Raw genomic sequence first — 9,190 nt, 5'->3', positions numbered from 1 at the left:
CAGCTCCAGGATGATGCCTGCCCTGCCTACCTGATCTCTGGGAGTCAGGATTACCCTGAGTTGTAAAGTAGGGGTGAAGCAAAAATGTAAGCTTTACACCACGAACCTGCACCGTATATGCAGTTCGTTCTTGGAGCAGTGACCTGGACCCCCTCTAGGCAGCATAGCTTACAGGAAGCTTTTCTGGACCAAGCAAAGGAGGTCGTGATGTCCTGAAGGTGCGTGAGGCGTGGGGGCTCCTGGAGCACCCACATGTGTTCTGTGAGGACAGAAACATACATTACATGTGGAGGAGAAACTGTCATCGAAAATGCAGGGAGGCTGAGAGAGGGGACTGCCAAGAGCAGCAGAGCCCCTGTGGCTTGGGCACCAAATGGTGCCGCCTTTATATGAATGAGCTGCCTTGTGAGAGTTGGAGACAGTTGGATAAGTGGGTCCGGAGGCTGGAATCAAATCCTGTTTAAACTGGTCTGCTTATCTGCTAGGATGACTTTATAAACCTGTGATGTGAGTGGGTCACGCTCCTGCTTGTCAACTCGTTGGTGGCGCCATCTTTCATGGAATCAAGTCCAATCTCCGTAAGAGGCGTTATTGCCTAATGGTCAAGGCATGGATTCTAGAGCCAGGAGGTCTAGTTCAAAACCCTGCTTCTATCTGTTACCAGTTGTGTGACCTAGTTTTCAAGGAGGGTAGAGTCTCAGATCTTTCACAGTTCTTGACACCCTCTCTGTGCCTCCATTTCCCAGTCTATAAATGGGGACAGATAGGGGTACATGGAAAGCCTACATAAACGTTGGGTCTTATTATGTCACCTGCTCTTGGTTTGTAAGACTGTTGGTAATTTGGGCACTGCTCACCCTTCCAGCCTCATATCCTCTCCCTCTCTGACTAGAGCAATATCAAACTGTGCATAATTCCCCAAATACACCAGAACGGCTCCTTCTCTGCCTTTGTTCATGCAGCCCCTACCTGGAATGCCACCTTTCCTTCCGCGATTCATTCCACCCCTGGCATCCGGCAGGGGCCCTGCCCCAGGTAGCTACTGGGTGAATGTGACAGAACTAGTTCCCTCACAGGCAACACTGGTGGCTGCTGGGGGCAGAGGTGAGAGACTAGACAGGGAGGTTCTGAAACCCCTCTCTCTGGAACTCTGAGGGGGATCCCCACTTAACCCTAATACAGAAATCCTGGGTCAGAGAAGGGTTCTCAAGGAAGTGTCCATAGGGTGGCAATGGTCCCCATATTTCCCCCCTAAATTCTCATCTCTCCTAGGTTTTTTATTTCTTCACTTTCATTCCATTCTTAGAGAAAGGGAATTATGCCCTAAATGAACAAATAGAGTCATTCATTCAAAATACATGTTTTGTGACCGACTTTGGCCAGTCACAGTGCCAGGCACCGGGGAGAGCTGGAAATGAGCCTTTATATTCTAGTGGGGAGGCAGGCAGTACATAAATGAATAATTAAACAAGTTAATTTATAATAGTAATGAGAACTACAAAGAAAAATTTAAGAGCAATATGATAGAAAATTACAGGAGGTAATATGTGGGGGAGTTGGGAGATGGGAATTATTTATGAGGTTGTCAGAAAGACGCATTTGAGCTGAGACCCGAATGACCTGAGAATCCAGTCACGCAGATATTTGAAGAGAGACTGTGTTCTAGGCAGAGGGAACAGCTGGTGCAAAGGCCCTGGAGCAGGAATGAGCTTGGTATGTTTCAGGAACAGAAAGGCCAGCGGGGCCGGAGCAGAGTGAACTCCAGGGGGAAAGAAGCTGGAGAGGAAGGCAGAGTGAGGTCATGGGGGGCTGTACAGGCTAGGGGAAGGGAATGGTCTGATTCTAAGCCCGACTGGAGGGCTTTAAGCAGGGAGGTGACATCATGTGGTTCGTGTTTGGAAAAGGTCACTCTGGTAGTTGCACGGAGACTGGATCGTGCAAGGGCAGGAGAGGAACAAGGTGAAAGGACTGGGGGCTGGGAGGTCCTGATGATGGAGAGAACGGGAGGAACTGTGGATTGATTTTAGACGTAGGTTTGTCCATTGGGCCCTCCAGGAAGCAGACACCGTGACGGGGCCAGGCGTGCAAGGGGTTGATTGGGGCTAAGGTCTGTGAAACATAAAAGGGAGGAGGAAGAACTGGACTGGGAGAGCCTCAGACCTCAACGCAGATCTGACCACATCTTGGCTGACCCACCAGGGAGTTCTGAGGCCAAGACCGTCTAGTAGGGAAGCTTTGCACTCGGCACAAATGCCCAGTCCCTGGTACCTTTTCATACTCAGCTGCCCCAGAAGAAGGTGGCTTCGGGTCAAAAGCTGGGGTGATGTCTACGCAGAAACCCGCAAATGGATGTGAATAGCAGCTGTAGTAGCAATGGCCTCGACTTGGAAGCAACCAAGATTTTCTTCAGTGGGTGAACAGGTAAATAAACGGCGGTACACCCAGGCAATGGAATATAAGTCAGTGATAGAAAGAAACGCGCTATCCAGCCATGAACAGACACAGGGGAAACGTAAATGCACACAATTAAGTGAAAGAAGCCAGTTGGAAAAGACTACATACTGTATGGTTCCAACTACATGACATTCTGGAAAAGGCAAAGTTATAGAGACAATAAAAAGATCAGTGGTTGCAGGGGTTATGGGGGGAGGGAGGGAGGATAGGCAGAGCCCAGAGAATTTTTAGGGCAGTGAAACTATTCTCTAAGATACCACAATGGTAGATACACGTCATGCATTTGTCCAAACCCATAGAAGTGAACCCACCAAGAGTGAACCCTAGTGTAGTCTGTGGACTCTGGGTGATGATGACGTGCCAGCGTGGCTTCATCAATTGTATCATGTACACTCTGGTCGGGGGTGCCGATAGTTGGGGAGGCTGTGCAGGTGTGGGAGCAGGGGCTGTTGGAGGAATCTCTGTACCTTCTGCTCAACACTGCTGCGAATCTAGAGCTGCTCTGAAAGCAAACAGAAACTGGGCTGGATGCCGAAGGCCCTGCAGCTGGAGGGTGTCTACCAACTGCGTGCGCAGTGGGGCAGCTGAGTGCGCTGTGCCCCGTGAAGGTCCACTTCTCCGCAGCTCCTCCAGGTTCCCCCCGACCTCTCCTCCTCAGGGGACAGTTAGAAGGGGGGTTAGTAGGATAAACCACAGCCCGTGTCACTGCAGTTGGTCTTAGGGTCCTGAGAGGTATTCATGGCTCCCTCCTTCACTACTCATTCTAGTTCCCTTGCCTTCTGTTGTTGCCTCTGCTGAGAAAGGGGGAAGAATATTCTTTCCTCTCCTCGTCTAGTCAAGTCCACAGTCCGACATATCTGCTCAATTCGAGATGCATCTTTAAAAAGGGGGAGGAAGCCCTGGCCAGTTTGGCTCAGCGGTTAGAGCATCGGCCTGCAGTCCAGAGAGACCCGGGTTCGGTTCCTGCTAAGGGCACCTACCTTGGTTGCAGTTTGTCCCTGGCCCTGATTGGGTCGTGCAGGTGGCAGCCACTCGATATGTCCCTTTCACATCGATGTTTCTCTCTCTCTCCCTCCCACTCTATCTGAACAAAAATGGAAAAATGTCCTTAGGTAAGGATAAAAAAATAAATTAATTAAAGGGGGAGGAAGCCCGGCTGGTGTAGCTCAGTGGTTGAACATCGACCCATGCACCAAGAGGTCGACAGTTTGATTCCCGGTCAGGGCACATGCCCAGGTTATGGGCCTGATCCCAGTTTGGCGGGGGGAGGGGGCATGTGAGAGACAGCCAACTGATGTTCTTTCTCATGGACATTTCCATCTCTCTCTTCCTCTCCCTCTCTCTCCTTCTCTCCCTCTCTCTCTAAAATCAATAATAAAGAAAAATAAAATAAAATGGTGTCGGGTCCAGCTGGTGTGGCTCAGTGGTTGAGCATTTACCCATGCACCAAGAGATTATTGGTTCAATTCCCAGTCAGGGCACATGCCTGGGGTTGCAGGTTCGATCCCCAGTGGGGTGGGGGGCGTGTGGGAGGCAGCCAATTGATGTTTTTTCTCATGAATGTTTCCATCTCTTTCTTCCTCTCCCTCTAAAAAAATAATAAAAATATATTTAAAAAATAAAATAAAATGGGGTTGGGAGCATTTGAGATCTCGCTCGCAAGCCTATGTTGTCAGTTGGGCTCAAATGAACTCATAAAAAAAGAGAGATATAAAATGGGGTCATGGTCCCTACTGCACAGATTGAAATGAGAATTAGATAAGACCAGGTGAGATGTCCTGTGTAGGACCTCTCAGGCACTCGGGGCAGAGACCATTCTTCCCGTGTGGCTCTGTCTAGCACTGAGTTGGTGCCCAATACATGCTACCCCTCCCTTATCGTACCAGCCAACTGGCTAGTTAACGTGCTGATATTACCCCATATCAGGAGCTCAGTACATTGATGTCCTCTTTTTACTTCTTTACCTTTATTCTGCAGGTGCCTCCAGTCCTTCCTCCACAGTTGCTCTGTCTTTCTGCTGTTCCCTCCCACCCCAGTTCTGAGCAGAGTTGGGGCATCATCCAGACCAAGGCTCCTATATGCGTTCAGTCAACACACCCCGGCCTGGGGCCTTCCAAAGGGAAGCGGGGCTCAGGGTGCCCAGACGTGCTTTCCTGTTAGCGGTGGATGCCAGGGTTAGGAGCCGGACCAGAGGGGAGGGGCAGAAGCCAGAGAAGAGAGAGCTTTCCTCTCTGGGGAAGCCCGGAGATTTCCATCCAGGGTTTCCATCCAGGGAAGCAGCAAAAGGAGCCAACCCAGCTCACAGGCTCAGGCAGGAAGCAGGGACATCTGTTCCCAGCTCAGGAGGGGCTGAGAACCAAGGAGGAAACGGGTGTCCTCCTTGCGGGGGGCCTGGGACTTGGCTGATGTGTGTGCCTGAGTCCAGGCCCAGCCAAGAAAGACCAGAAGGCGGCCGCCTATAAAAGGAGGTTCTCTTTCTGCCGCTGTCAGGGCGCCTGGTGCCCCCACGGCCTCACGGCAGCTCCGGGCTTCCTTTTGTTGTTGTGCCTCCCCACACCTTCCCTGCGGCATCTGCCAGACCCTCCCCTGTGGCATCTCTGGAGCTCCATATTATTATCATCCATTTCACAGGAAGAACATGGGAACTCTGAGAGATGCAGTAATTTGCCCAGGTCCTGTGGTCAGTGGGTGCACACCTAGGATTTGAACTCAGAAGTTTTCAGATTCCACTTTGCAGGTTCTCGCTCCCTGCCCAGTGGGGAGGCGGCCAAGTTCGTCCTGGACCTTCCCTTTGCCCTGAGCTCAGTCCACCCTTCCCCAAGCCCTTCCTCAACCCCAGAATCCTCCCAGACTTATTGGCCATTGCACCCCCATCTGCCCTCACCCAGCATCCCGCACTCGAGAGCCCCCTGAGGTCTGGCACACGTCTGCCTCCTATCTGGGTCCCTGGCGCCCAGTGTGTGTTGGGGTGTGTTTGCTTTGTGCACGACAGAACCTAAGGGATGGCCACCTCTCCAGCTCCTCCAGAAGAGGCCATTTTGTGATGACCCCCAGGATTCCACAGACACTGCACATGGAGGCAGAGAAGCTGAGTTGCAGGGCTCTGGGCCCCTTCCTTCCTTAGTCCGTACAATGGGTGTGGGCAGACCTGTGCTGCCTGTGGCATGATGAAAGGCCTATGAAAGAGAAGGAGAATCAGCCCTGGCCAGTTTGGCTCAGCGGTTAGAGCGTCAGCCTGTGGTTCAGAGAGACCCGGGTTCGGTTCCCGCTAAGGGCACGTACCTCGGTTGCAGTTTGTCCCCGGCCCTGGTTGGTCGTGCGGGTGGCAGCCACTCGATGTGTCCCTTTCACGTTGGTGTTTCTCTCTCTCTCTCTTCCTTTCTCTCCTTCCCACTCTATCTGAACAAAAAAATGGAAAAATGTCCTCGGATGAGGATAAAAAAAAAAAAGAAAGAAAGAGGAGAATCAGGGCAGCGGTATGTGATGGGACAAGGTGAGGGGAGGTGGGCAGGTTATGGGCAAGGTGAGGGGAGGTGGGCAGGTTGGGGAGATTCTCTCAGGCTGGAAGAGACATGCAGGAGACCAGGCAGAGTGGCATTTCCGCTGCGGGACTCCTCCCTGCTCCTGCCCGCTGAGCCCGCCAGCCCTCCCCTGTGGCATCTCTGGAGCTCCATATTATTATCATCCATTTCACAGGAAGAACATGGAAACTCTGAGAGATGCAATAATTTGCCCAGGTCCTGTGGTCACCTCCTTTTGCACCACCTGGGGTGGGTCCGGGCTTGGGTCTCTCTCCTCAGGGAGGTTTGCCTGCCACCAGCACTAGCTGCAGCCACCAGCGAATTATCCCCACACGCAATTTCTTTTTCAGATACAGAAGCTGAGAAGCAGGGAGGGAAGGGGACTTGTCCAAGATCACACAGCAAGCAGGCACTCAATAATAACGATGAACGCTAACACGGAGCTGGTTCTTACATGTTCCCACGTGCTTTATGTGTGATCATGTGAAGCCTCACAAGCCCCCAGAGGATCGGTCTGCTACTCTCCCTGTCCCCATAGCACTGAGCAACGCTGAAGCACAGAGAGGTTAAGCAAATTGCTTCAGGTCATGCAGCTGCCAAGGTGAGGAGCTGGGACAAAGCCAGACATTCAAGCTCATGACCACTAGGATGTGCAGTCTTTGGACAGGAGCACAGTTCAGGGGAGGCTGCTCTGGAGGGCCTGAGCCCGCGGACTGGCGGGGGCTGGAGGGCAGGGCAGGAACAGCAGAGGAAGTAGGGCCTGCGGGAGGCTGACCCGGTGTGTGGAGACACAGAATGGGGGGCTGGGCGGGCTGCAGGCAGGAGTGGTTTTACTCTTCCCGGTGGCCACCTCGTTCTGTTGACCCAGTCTTTCCTCCCTCTGGGTGCAATCTCAGGCATATCTCACAGATTTTTCAGTCACTCTTGGGGTTTACCTTATTTTTTGGATATTAAAATAGTCTGGTTTAATAGCAAAACTTGAAGCTCTATTCAAAGCTTCCCTCCCCTCACTGGAGTCTTCCTTAAGTGCAAAGACCCGTACAGAGGAAGGAGGCACGGTGTCTTCTCTTCCGGGGCCCTGGTGGTCTGCTCGCCCCTGGCTCCTCTCACACGGTGCCTCTGGTCTCTCCCAGGTGGGAGCGTGGGGCGAGGTAAGTCTGACGGCTGGTGCAGGTGTTCTCAGTGGGTCGGATGCCTGGAAACTGGCTCTTTCTCATTAGGGACACTTTCGTGGGTTCTTCAGAGACCCCTCCTGCCCCATCACTGGAGATCTCCCACCTGCAGTTCCTACCTGGGCAAAGCATCCCCTGGCAGGCGGGTGCTTACAACCCCCCTTGAGCAAGGGGTTTACCCAACACAGGTTCTTCCGACAGGATCCCGTGCACCTTTCCTGATTGCCCCCACCCCGGTCCCCTTGGGGCAGGATCCTAGTTCAAAATGACCTCAAACCAGCCACATTCTGCAAGGTTCCTGCTGGGCCCTGGAATGCTGGGCGTGCAGGCTGTTCCCACCGCCTCTCACCTTTGTCCCTGGGCACCTCACCTCCCGAATTCCAGTGGACTCATGCATGTTCTTGGGTTCTCTGGGTTGAGGCTGGGGAGCAAGGCCAACCATCTCTAAAGAGAGCTCCCTCTCCAATCTCCCACCTCCCACCTGCCTTCTTGGCCACATGGCCTTGGGGGCTGAGGGACCAGAAGGGGTTTTGGCCCCGCCCCTTTGCAAGCCTACATTTTGTAACAGGGGTACTTGGTGACACTGTCCTCAGCTTTAGGGGTCTGGACTGGAGCGGGCAGCTGGGCTGAAAGATCCGAGTGGCATTTCCATTAAGGGGTCAGTTAGTCACCGGCGCTGGTGACCAGCCGTGAGAGGATGAGTCAAAATCAAGGCACAGGGTTCAGGCCCGCGGGAAGGCGGTGAGTCAGGCAGCCTGTGGGGGGCCAGTTTGCAGTCCGAGGTAGGTTTTGAACGTGAGCTTTGAGGGCGTCACATGCAGCAGGAGCAGATGGTTGAAAGCATGGACTTTGACGTCGGGACGTCTGGGTCTGAATCCCAGCACCACAATGTACTAACAGGGCCACCCGGGGCAGGTGACTCACCCCCTTTCCAGTGTCCTTGGCTGCACCACGGGAGGGCTAATGCCCAAATAAGACTCCAGTGTGCTGCTCAGAGCCTGGCTTGTGGAGCACTCAGCAGGGTAATCCCAAGGAAGAGAGTATTGCTCTCATCCCCCACTTTACAGATGGGGAAACTGAGGCACAGCAGTGATAAACAATTTGCCCAGGGTCCTACATGGGTGCACAGTCCAGCTCCAGTGACTGCCCACCATGCTCTGCGGGGAGGATGTTGGCCTAGAGGGTGTGAGTGTTTGGGCTCGAATTCTGCCTCTACCACGTAGGAGTTTTCGAGCAAGTGAGCTCACTTTTCTGGGTGTCAGTCCCCTCCTCTATACATTGTGGGGTTCGCGCTCTCTGGGTTGTCAGGGTTTAATGAGTTATCCCTGTAAAGCCTACTCTGTACACGTTGTTATCCTGAGAGTAATTCCGAGTTGGAAAGGTTCATTAGAGGAGGCCCTCTCTTCCATTTCACAGAAGAGGATACAGAGGCCCAGAGAGGGTCCTTGACCGGCCTGAGAGTACGCAGCCGGCAGAGCTTGGACTCCACTGATTTTCTGTTACCCTTAAGCTGTTTCGCGGGAGGAAGGCACCAGCATCAGTGAGCAGACCCCTGGAACACCCAGACTGAAAGTCGGGAGGGGTGTGGACACTTAGATCTGGGAGACATCTCTTCTCACCCACGCACAGTGCTTGAACTTCAGCCCTCTCACACCCATCGCCTTCAGTCCTCCCGGCCGCCTGCCTAGCAGGGCGTCCCGGCCTCCTTCACTGCTAAGGAGCACCGAGCCCCGAGGGGGCGAGTGGCCGAGCAGCCTCAGACCGGCCGCCTGAACCTGGACAAGGGTCTCTGGTCCCGAGTTGTGGCAGGCAGGCAGGTGAGAAATGGGGAGGGGAGGGGTGCTGAGGGCAGCAGGACTTCTCTAGAACACCACTGAATGGAAACAGCCCAGGGAGCCAGCGAGACGATGGTCGATGGTCGCTTTAATGAGTCCCCATGGGGGACAGAGTCCACATTTGCCTTTTCCAAAGTGTCCCCATTTCCTTACGCACAGATGGGAGTATCAATCCTCAACAGAACCCCTAAAGACCTCCAAATCCACC

This window comes from Molossus molossus, unplaced genomic scaffold (assembly GCF_014108415.1).
Source record: "Molossus molossus isolate mMolMol1 unplaced genomic scaffold, mMolMol1.p scaffold_m16_p_10, whole genome shotgun sequence".
In the NCBI taxonomy this organism is placed as follows: Eukaryota; Metazoa; Chordata; class Mammalia; order Chiroptera; family Molossidae; genus Molossus; species Molossus molossus.
Note: the sequence above shows the minus strand (reverse complement) of the source record.